This window comes from Dendropsophus ebraccatus, chromosome 6, assembly GCF_027789765.1.
Source record: "Dendropsophus ebraccatus isolate aDenEbr1 chromosome 6, aDenEbr1.pat, whole genome shotgun sequence".
In the NCBI taxonomy this organism is placed as follows: Eukaryota; Metazoa; Chordata; class Amphibia; order Anura; family Hylidae; genus Dendropsophus; species Dendropsophus ebraccatus.
This window is the reverse complement of record NC_091459.1, coordinates 43,012,973-43,024,382: the sequence shown is the minus strand read 5'-3', so window position 1 is coordinate 43,024,382 and position 11,410 is coordinate 43,012,973. Positions and strand designations below refer to the sequence as shown.

Genomic DNA, 11,410 nt, shown 5'->3' with positions numbered 1-11,410 from the left:
TGAGTCTGGAGGAAAGAAGGGAAAGGGTAGACATAATGGCAGCCTTTAAATATGTTAAAGGACTAAAGGTTCAAGAGGGAAGTGTTTTAGAAAAAAACTAAACACAAGAACAAGCGGTCACAATCTGAGGTTAGTTGGGGGAAAGATGAAAAGCAGCACGAGAAATTAATACTTTACTGAAAAAGTAGTAGATGCTTGGAACAAACTTCCAGCAGATGTGGTAGGTATATCCACAATACCTGAATGTAAACATGAAGTGCAAAATCCACAGCTCCTTAAAAATTCATGCTTTATTTTCTGACATCTTTTAAGATAGTGACAGCATGGTTGGTGGACACTGGGGGCGGGGCATGGTTGGTGGACACTGGGGCCGGAGCATGGTCACATGCTCCTCCATGTCAGCCATCTCATGGACAGACTCACCACAGAGCAGGGCAGCAAAGCCTGAAGGAGGAAAGTTTAATTTTAGCTCTATGAGGTACATACTGCTGTCAGTAAGGGCTGGAGTACACTTACTGAGACTGTACACAGGGATAATCTCTTAGGTGTTTTTTACATGAACTCTCCATGTAACATGTGGGTGTATGGGGCCTGAGAGGGTGGGGCATGACACAGGGATTATCTCTCAGGTGTTTTTCAATCCTGTGTCATACATTGTTCACTTTAGTTTTACACTAGGCATAACAAGAGTGTAGGTATTTTGCCCAGAGTGTTCATTAAGTCTGTATACTGATAGCTTATCTACTAACATGGCCCGACTAGAGATGAGCACAACTGGAGCATGCTCGAGTCAGATCGTTCAACATTTGATTACCAGTGGCTGAAGAAGTTGTATGCAGCCCTAGGGAGGCCAGGAAACATGGATAAAGCCTATGACTGTATCCATATTTTCCCAGACTCCCTAGGGCTGCATCCAACTTCTTCAGCCACCGGCAGGGGCGTAGCTAGGATTCATGGGGCCCCATAGCAAAAAACTGTATGGGGGCCCCCCTTCCCCTACGCACAACACAAAGCACTGCATATGTATATGATGTGACTAAAAAATAAAATCTCTTGTGGCCAGAGGCAGAATCCGGGCTGCAGCTACAAAAGTGACTGGCAGAACAGAGAGCCAATGGCTGCTTGCTCTGTCTGTCCACTGTATTTAACTATAAGGGCCTATTAGGAGCCCTTATGGTTAAATACATAGGTGCAGAAGCAGACTACCTTCTGCTTAACCCCTTATATACTGTAGTGTGTAAGTGACCCAATGTTTACTGACATGCTGCAATACAAAAAAAGGTTAAAAAGGAAGACCTCTGCATGCACTGATAAGCCCTGACCTCTGCAGGAGCTCAGGAGAACAGAGGTCAGGGGTTATCAGAGCAGTGAAGCAGAGATCTCCATGTCTTGTGTTTATTAACCCTTTTTTGTGTTGCAGCATGTAAGTGAACACTCGGTCACCTACACACTGCAGTACATAGGGGGTTAAGCAGTAGGACACAGGAGGCTCTTATCTTCCCTGTGCAACCATAGCATAACCAACCATAGCATAACCATCCCATAACAGCTGCCTACCCTGCTACGCCACTGGCCACCAGTAATCAAATGCCGAATGATCCGACTCCAGCATGCTCTAGTTGTGCTCATCTCTAGCCCTGATAAGAGAGGAAAGATTCTGCTTTTCCCATTTATTTATGCTCTTGAAAAAACCTCTGTTAGAATAGTGTATTGCTGTAAATGTTGCTTGATCTATTTAGGGTTTGTTAATACCTGTCCTGGCATTTTTCTGGGCAGCTATGTGCAGACATGACCGGCTGGCACAATAGTTGTTTATGTTATTAGTGATTTTGAAAACCAGTCCTTGTAGTGTTTTGGCACCATGTGAAATAGCTGTGTGCAAATCTTCAAATGAAAAAAAGGTTTAAGCTGGTTTCACACACAGCAGTTTTTTGCAAAACTACCACTGCAGTTTTTCTGCCTAAACCAGAAGTGGATTCAACAGGAGAGAGAATTATAAGTCCTCCCTTTATATTTTCCATCCCATTTGGATCCACTTCTGACTTTGGCACAAAAACTGCAGCAGCAGTTTAAAAAAAACTTCTGTGGGATTCCATCCTAAGGTTTTCTATAGACATTTTTCAGATACAGTGGTGCTTTAGGCTAAAAGCATAATTCTTTCTGGGACTGTGCTTGTAATCCTAATCACTCTTAAACCAAAGCAAATTTTCCCATAAGAAATCACTGATATGCAGATAATTGGTTCCACACACCAAAAATAATGATTTTATATTCTGAATAACATGTAAAACTAATGAAACAAAGATTTTGAAACAGCTGAATATGTCATATTATAAGTTTCTGGACAGTATAGTAATCAGCATGTGGTGTATAATGTATAGTAAGTGCATAAACCTGAAAAAAACAGCAGCAGTTTGTAAATACAGGATGGAACTGCAGATACCCATAATGTAGTAGCGTAGTACAACCGGTTAGAATAGAGAAGCAGGACTGATGTCAGAGGTCTGTGTGGTCACATGACAGAAATGGGGAAGGGGTGTGTGTTCAGCATGGACCAGTCAGGAAGTGAGAATCACAGAGCTGTGCAGGAGGACAGTGACAGAAACTTTATATATAGCAGTATGAATGGCTGAGTGTAAGTGCTGGCACATTATAGCAGGAATGGAGAGGATGGGAAACACAAGGGCTGACAGAGACTGCAGGGAGCATAAAGGAAGGAGCAGGGCATATGTGGGCACCAGGGCTGATTTTAGGTTTTCTGCTGCCTGAGGCGAGAATGGAAATGGGGCCCCCCTTGTGCCCACACTGACTTATTACCCCATCCTCCAGCCTATTGAAAATCATAAGTAGGTAAGGCAAGTGTGCATGAAACCTGCAGCTTATAATAAGTGCATACTGTATACACAATCCAGCTCCACCATAAATCACTGTGCCAGCACTACCTTTCATGTTAGGTGAGGACAAGACAGAAAAAGTTTCAAAGTTTCCAATTCCACCAATTCTTCAGGGATAGTGATCACTTGTAGTGTAGTGATGTCTAAAGTATATAACAATATCTGCAGAGTGTTTGCAGTCCTAACTTTCTTGCATTCTATGTCTGTGTCCAGCTATCATTTGCAGGTCATGGGGTCAATAAAGTCTGTGGTGTGTAGCAGATAGTATAATTTATGGCCGCTCCATAAAATCTGCCGCCCCTACAAACAACTACAAAGCTGCCGCCCTGAGCAATAAACTCATCTCGCCTCATGGCAGAAGCGGCCCTGGTGGGCACATAAATGCAGCACCACGAAGAGATTACCTCCACAGTCCTGTCCCCTGATGTAAGCCCCAGCCTGAAGTGGATCTGCTATGGTTTGGAAGGTGAGGGAGTCTTCCTGGGTCGGAGTACAGTGCTGTAGACCCTGCTATACAGACCATGCCCCTCCTCCACTCGCCCTCCCACCCAGTACAGGGAGCTCCTAAACCAAAGCAATGCTCTTAAACTAAGTAACAATTTTAAAAACTGAGCTTCTTGTAAAGCGCTCTCAATCCAAGTTACTCTTAAATGGAGGTACCAGTTTATGCATATAGTTTTAAATGTAGCATGTGGGTGTATGGGGCCTGAGAGGGTGGTGCATGACACAAGGATTATCTCTCGGGTGTTATATAATCCTGTGTCATACATTGTTCACTGTAGTTTTATACTAGGCATAACAGAGTGTAGGTATTTGGCCCAGAATGTTTATTTAAAGTCTGTATACTAATAGCATATCTACTAACATGGCCACCGACTAGAAATGAGCACAACTGGAGCATGCTCGAGTCAGATCATTCAGCATTTGATTACTGGTGGCTGAAGAAGTTGGATGCAGCCCTAGGGAGTCCTGAAAAACATGGATGGAGCCTATGGCCTATGGCTGTATCCACGTTTTCCCGGACTTCCTAGGGTGGCATCCAATTTCTTAAGCTACTGAAATTCAAATGCATGTTTTCTCCGACTCACTAGGCCTGCATCCACCTGCATTACCTAACCATGCCCCTCGTGTCCTCCTGGCTTTTCCCTGCGCACTGCAGCCACTAAAGCTTCTAAAGGTGTCTCTGAAGTGACAGGCTATTTAGCCAATTAGTGGCAGCTGCGATGTCCCACCTCAACCAGCCCCCGGAGTGGGTTGTCACTGCAGCGGCAGAGAAAGACAGGACAACATTGTTAATGATGTCCATGCAGCCTTTGCTGCACGATCATCAAGCCATTTATTAGGCTCTGTAAGCAAGAGCCAATCTAACAGATAATCGCTCACTTATCCAGGACGTATGAACGTGTAATATGGCCCTTATAGTAGGCAATGGAACATAAAAGGTCAGGGGTAGGTTCCTGTGTGGGGACACCCTTCTAAGGAAAGATCACTCTGCCTTGGCCTAGGATAAAGTAATAGGCCTGTAATAGGAGTTTATATGTCATCTGGTTCCCTCAGGGCATTTACATTTGTTTTATACTGGGCACTATTGTACGAAACGATTATCGGCCGTATTTGTCCCGTGTAATAGAAGGCAACGATCAGCCAACATGAACAATGTCGGCTGATCGTTGTCTTTCTTTGTCTTTCAACATGTTGAAAGACAAAAGACTAAGGGTCCTATTCCACGGGCCGATGGGGGCCTGAGCAATAATGTAAACGAGCGGTGATCTGCTAGATCGGCGCTCGTTTACTCGGCCTATTCCACGCCCGATAATCATTACCGATGTCCTTGCAGCCCTTGTTTAAACAGCATACTTTACCGAACCATGCTGCAGGGCTTCTCCTGCGCTCCTTCTCCCGGTCCCGCACGCAGCAGCAGCTTCGGAGCAGCCGGGCTGAGCTGACAGACCGCTCAGCCAATGACTGGCCGCGGCGGTCCTGGCTAGTAATTGGCTGAGCGGTCTGTCAACTCAGACAGGCCGCTCTGAAGCTGCTGCTGCACGCGGGACCGGGAGGAAGAAGGAGCGCAGCCTAGATAGGTAAAGTGTGATGTTTGTAGAATCGTCGGTTATCCACCGCGCATAGCTATTCCACGTAGCGATGTGAGGTGGGTGCCCGATGATTTTAGGTTTGCACCTAAATAAACGATCAGCCGATGACACGATCATCGGCTGATCGTTGTCTCTATTCCACAGAGCTATAATCGTCCGAATCGGGCCAATTTGGCCAATTATCACTTTGTGGAATAGGCCCCTAAGATAGGAGCGGCACCAGCGGACTGCTGCAGACTGCAGATCTAGCGATCACATGGGCAGCTCCCCCTGGCTCTTACCCATTCGCTACCGACGCGTGTAATAGTGCCAGCAGCAAACGGGGACCGAGGAGCAAGCGAGCGATGAGACCCTTTGTTTGCTCCTCCCCATCGCCCGGTGTAATAGGGGCCTAAGAGCCCTATAACACTAACAGATATCTGGCAGATTATCTAACAGATTTTTACAGCCAAATCCAGCAATGTATTTGAGAAACTTATGTAAAACTGTAAAAAGTTGTCTAATTAAGGCATCTAAAGCTAATTTTAAGGACACTGTCACTTAAAAAAACATTGACATGTTGTAGGGGCCCCCCACCCGCATGGTTTCAGACCCCCACTGACTGCTAGAGCAGGCCAGGGATGAAGCTTAGAGAGGGACAAGCAGCGCACAGCCATGCACTTCCTAGCAGTTTAGTCTACTAATATGTTGTAATGGTGCACTATGACACACTGATCCACCCTGGCTACACCATCCCCCCAGCCAGCCTGCTATGCTGATCTTCATTAGAAACCCGAAGCTGATCGGTGCATTGGGATAGGGGAAGGGGGGTGTAGCCACGCACCCACTGCACTATAATGGCATATTTGTATATAAATGAAACAATTAATAAAGCAGGAACAGCACCGAGAATGAAGGTAAGAAACTTACCTTCATCCTCAGCCCCCGTTTACTATAAGGAGATATCTGTGGGTTAGATACTTTTTTCCCTTTAAACACCTAGACCCCCACGTATCAAAACTTAAATGATAAAAAAATAAATCTCATTTCTTTTGTGATGGCTAGGTCACCTAAACGTCTGAATATCATTGAGGCCAGGTTCACACGGCGTATGACACCAGCCGTGTCACAGAACGGCTAGGCATAGTCATTTCTACTAAATTGGGATGCGTGGAAACCGTGTGCACCCGCATCCCAATTTACCATAGCCTACAATGGAAAGTGCAGCCGGAACCGCACTCTCCATTGTGTGACCTGTCAGGCGTGTACGGCCGCCATTCAATAATTAGTGGCCGCACAAAACTGACGTGTCAGTTTTCCGTGGGGCCGCTAGGGATCCCAACTGAAGTGTATACTATGTGTATACACTTTGACCGGGATTCCCTCTAACTGCAGTGCACGTAAGATCTATATTAATCACAGCCGTTGTTGCACGTCGGCAACAACGGCCGTGATTAATACACAACTAACGTTGTGTGAACAGGGCGTATCCGCAGAGGGTTTCTCGCTACAAATTCGCTGTGGATCCCTGGCCTGTAAGTTCTATGAGAAGACATACTCGCAGCGGGATTGACATACATTACCTGCTTCACGTTCTGGCTTGCTTCGGGGGTTTCCGACATCTGGATGACTGGTCAGCCAATCAGTGGCTGCGGCGGGGCAGTGCACTGATAGGCCTCCAGCAGGAAACCCCCGAAGCAAGCCGGAGCGTGGAGCAAGCAATGTATGCTCCAGCTGATGGGGGGTTAATAGGGTGGTCTCCTTACATACTCACAGCTGGATGTCAATCCTGCTGCGAGTATGTTTTCTCATAGAAATTACAGGGCAGGGATCCACAGCAGATTTAGCTGCGAATGTGCAGTCAGAAATCCGCTGTGGATCCGCCCTGTGTGTTTGTATCCTAAAGGAACATTCAGACGAAACAGTGATGGTTTGTCATCTTTTGCTGAAAATAAAATGTACTTGCAGTTTTGCAGCACAGTAATGTGATATGGGTCATGCTATTTTCCTTTTTCCCTTTGAAATATTCATCCAATTTAGGGCATGGTAGATGAAAGTAAGGTGTAACACAAACACCCTAATCGATTGCCTGGTGATTTGGTGAATTGTCTGTATCACTAGTGGTCAGGGCTAATAGTGTCATGCACTTTGTAACCTTTACGCCCATTTATCACTCCATTCTACCTTTCCCAAGCTACAGCTCAGTGTTGCCAATGACATTTGTTATGGTGTATACAATAAAATATGTAATGACTGGAGTGTTCTGGATCCACTGGACTGCAGCCAGTGATGGCGTAAGCCACACAGGGGAGCAGAGTCTATGGGGCCGCTGGTCTTCACCAGAGCCAGTCATTACAAAATTGCATTTGAAAGCTGCTAGAATGTATAGAATGTATATAGTGTTGTATAAGAGGTGTACTCTACTTACTACCACCACTGGGCACTAATACATCTGGCATGCTTCTGTGTGCAAGCTACTTCAATCCCTTGAACAGTGAACAGCCATAATAATAATAGTAAAAGAAATCACAACATAATGTAATGAGGCATTTCACTGTCCCCATCTGCTGTAACTAACTTATAACGTTGAACTGATTTTGTACACAAGACATTTTATTTTCCTAAAATACTAAAACATTTTAAAGGGGAACTAGTGTCAGAAAGTTATATAGATTTGTAATTTACTTCTATTTAAAAATCTCCAGTCTTCTAGTACTCATCAGCTGCTGTATGTCCTGCAGGAAGTGGTGTATTCTTTCCAGTCTGACACCGTGCTCTCTGCTGCCGCCACTGTCCATGTCAGGAACTGTCCAGAGCAGTAGAGGTTTTCTGTAGGGATGTGCTACTGCTCTAGACAGTTTCTGTCATGGACAGGGGTAGCAGCAGAGAGCACTGTGTCAGATTGGAAAAAATACACCACTTCCTGCAGGACTTACAGCAGCTTATAAGTACTGGAAGACTGGAGATTTTTAAATAGAAGTCATTTACAAATTGATAAAACCTTCTGGTACAAGTTAATCTGAAAAATATATTTTTTGCCAGAGTCCCCCTTTAAGCTATACTTTGTAAAATGCTATCCCCACAGCACCCCTGCTCAAGATGGTGTGTTTCCCAACGTAGCATCCCAGTGTGAACCCAGGCTTATCAGCGGATATACATTAGGCTTGCCAACTGTCAGAAAATTCACTTACAGGAAGAAAATAATAATTCCCATCTGTTCGTAGAATGTCATGTCTTTATCAGCAGAAATCTGAAGACTTCCTGAACCCCCTGTAACAGATACAAAACAGTTGGAACAATCATTTAAATACAGTAATGTACAGAGACAGAACGTGAAGCTTATAGGACCCAATGCAAAATCTGTAACTTGCCATGTACCATTTATAAAATTCAGTCTTCTAATGTAGCCACCGGCCTTGGAGGCCTCTCAGACACTAGGGCCCTGGTGTGACTGCAGTCTCTGTACACCATTTATCTACAGCACTGGTTATATAGACTCTTAGGGTACAAACCCACTTGACGTATTTGCTGCGTGAATCAGTCTTAAAAATAAGCAGGCAAAACGCAGGTTGGCTTTATACGATTGTTCTGCGTTAAAATACGCAATTGCGTATTTTTGAAGCGTGAAGCTTGTTGTTAGCAAAGCATCAGTTGTTAACAACCTGTGCGAAAAACGCATGTAGCTTCACGCTTCAAAAATACGCAATTGCGTATTTTAACGCAGAACAATTGTATAAAGCCAACCTGCGTTTTGCCTGCTTATTTTTAAGACTGATTCACGCAGCAAATACGTCAAGTGGGTTTGTACCCTAAAAGGGGAACTCTGGAGAAAAAAATGTTTTTAAAACAACTGGTGCCATAAAGTTAAACAGATTTGCAAATTACTTCTATTTAAAGTTCTTAAGGGCCCTTTTACACTGAAAGATTATCTGACAGATTATCTGCCAAAGATTTGAAGCCAAAACCAGGAATGGATTTGAAAAGAGGAGAAATCTCAGGCTTTCCTTTATTACCTGCTCTCTGTTTATAGTCCATTCCTGGCTTTGGCTTCAAATCTTTGGCAGATAATCTGTCAGATAATCTTTCCGTGTAGAAGGGCCCTAAGTCTTTTAGTACTTATCAGCCGCTGTATGCCTTGCAGGAAGTGGTATATTTTTTTCCATTCTGACAGTGCTCTCTGCTGCCACCTCTGTCAATGACAGAGCAGCAAATCCACATACAAAACCTCTCCTCCTTTAGACAGTTCCTGATATTGACAGAGGAGACAGCAGAGAGCACTGTGTTAGACTGGAAAGAATACAAATCTATATAACTTTCTGACACCAGCTGATTAAAAAAAAAATAATAATTCTTCAACGTCAGAGACAGAACATGTCTAAAAACTGACACTGTAACAGGCAATCCCTATTCACTGACATGTACCATTTAGTTTTTATGAAATGAAAATGAACACACAGTCCAGTATGTCACATTCTAGACATTATCTAGACATTCTATGTGCATTAGTGGTTATATGGCTTTTTGTGGTAATTTTGGGTCTTTCACAACCACGTGACAAGCTGTGGTGTTTGACTTTCTAATAGCTGGTCGGACAATGGATGATATCTTGGATTATTATTTTTATGATTTCTTCTTCTAAGTGCAGGGCCTTTGCCTTTCTGAAGACAAGATCTCCGTATCTAACCTAATAGGAGCTCATTAGAAGCGTGGAGATGGGGCGGGTAACATTTAAGCAGCAATTCACCTTGGTTATTAGTTCTGGGTTTTCCTTTTAGAAAGTGTTTTTTTTCCAGTTTATGATAGATTGTATAATTAGTAGCGGCGGCTAATGACTTTCTATGGAGCGGCATCCTAAGTGCACTCTGCTTGTTACCACCCCACAGAAAAGGCTGCAGCTTCCATGGAATCCTTCCAGATAAGATTATATAGGGGGAGATTTATCAAACATGGTGTAAAGTGAAACTGGCTCAGTTGCCCCTAGCAACCAATCAGATTCCACCTTTCATTCCTCACAGACTCTTTGGAAAATGAAAGGTGGAATCTGATTGGGCAACTGAGCCAGTTTCACTTTACACCATGTTTGATAAATCTCCTCCGGTGTATATACAGGGAGCGTTCAGCATCTGGTTGCCATCCAGAAAGACTGATAAACTGGCACATAACTGCAGTATAATGCTAAAGCGTCATTAATGCGCAGCACAGAGATGGCGCAGACACAGAGTCTATGCCCATGCCGTCCTCACTACATGTCAGCTGTATATTACACATGATTCTGAGGTCAGCTTCCTAAAGGGGGACACCGATAAAAATTATTAGAAAGTTATACTGTATACATTTAAAAATTACTTCTTCTTAAAAATCTAAAGTCTTCCAGTACTTACCAGCTGCTGTAAGTCCTGCAGCAAGTGGTGTACTTTTTATAGTATGACACAGTGCTCTCTGCAGCCACCTCTGTCTGTCAGGAACAGTCCAGAGCAGGAAAGGGTTTCTATGGGGATTTGCTACTGCTCTGGACAGTTCCTGTCATGGACAGAGGTGGCAGCAGAGAGCACTGTGCCAGACTGGGAAAAATACACCACTTCCTGCAGAACATACAGCATAAGTACTATAAGACTTCAGATTTTTAAATGGAAATATATTACAAATCTATATGACTAAACTGACTTGTTGATTTAAAAAAATAATTTTTCACCGGAGTACCCCTTTAACTCCTCAGGTCCATGTAATTGGTTAGACTGGAAATGGGGTATCTTTGGCCCTCCAGCTGTTTAGCATTGATGAGAATTGACTAGAGATGAGCCAGAACTCCCCACGGCTGCATCTAACCGTATTCAAATGGCAAACAATCAGATGCGAGCAAGCTCAAGTTGCACTTGTCTCCAGAATTGACACAAAAAGTAAAAAAAAAAGAGCCAGCATTCCACTCTTTACTCCTGGCAACATGGTCGCCTTCACTCCTCCATAGATATATAATAACAGCAAACAAGGGTTCAAGCAGTCAGGATACCATGCTAAATAATTGACTGTTTCTTCAAGGATAAAAAACAGATAACACAAGTGGCCGTCTAGATCACAACCTCTGAAAAAAAACACCATTGCGTTTCCTGTGCGTTACACACCCTGGCATAAACCCTCATTTTGCATCTCATTCGAACTGCTGGAGCCCTTGTCTGCTGGTACACGATGGGAATTGTAGCTTTGCTGCAGCCGTAGGGATGGAGGTTCCCCATCTCGACTCGTCTCTCACCCCAGTGGCCCCCTTTGTAATGTGGCTGTGGGGTTCACCTATTTTTCACAAATGCCATGAATAAGAATGAAGCTACAGAAACGCTTACCTTTTAGAGCAGAGCAATCTGAATAATATATTACAGGGAACAAAAAGGCTTTGTGTGTTTTTGTTTGATATGTAGACACAATCAGTGTTATCAGATTTCTCAGGCTTTG

At 43.9% G+C, this 11,410-nt stretch overlaps 1 long non-coding RNA gene across 1 annotated transcript; it reads right to left on the bottom strand.

Moving 5' to 3' along the window:
• Positions 1-327: 327 nt before the first annotated feature.
• Positions 328-9,863, bottom strand: LOC138795595 (uncharacterized). The gene is made up of 3 exons (XR_011363635.1): positions 9,711-9,863; positions 8,158-8,236; positions 328-444 (listed from the first exon to the last, which is right to left on the bottom strand). It is a non-coding gene; the product is annotated as an uncharacterized lncRNA (long non-coding RNA).
• Positions 9,864-11,410: the final 1,547 nt, after the last annotated feature.